Genomic DNA, 293 nt, shown 5'->3' on the forward strand with positions numbered 1-293 from the left:
GAAAAAAGAAAAAGATCACTTACCCCAGGATCCTCGTCTGCTTATCTCTTGTTCATTTGTATTGTTCATTGGTCCAGTGCATCTTTCGATACTCGAGGTCCACTTTGAGGACGACTTGACGATTCCAGCCTTGACCACTATTTTGCACTTCCTGTATTTTCGGTTGCGAACTAATTCTTCACTTGTTACGAATAGACCAATACGCGAATTTCCGCGAACTTTAGATAATGTCTTTGCGACGCATTTATTCAAACGTATCAATTCACTACGTCACACTTTTTTTCGTAAATGAA

This window comes from Cephus cinctus, unplaced genomic scaffold, assembly GCF_000341935.2.
Source record: "Cephus cinctus unplaced genomic scaffold, Ccin1 Ccin1_scaffold1353, whole genome shotgun sequence".
In the NCBI taxonomy this organism is placed as follows: domain Eukaryota; kingdom Metazoa; phylum Arthropoda; class Insecta; order Hymenoptera; family Cephidae; genus Cephus; species Cephus cinctus.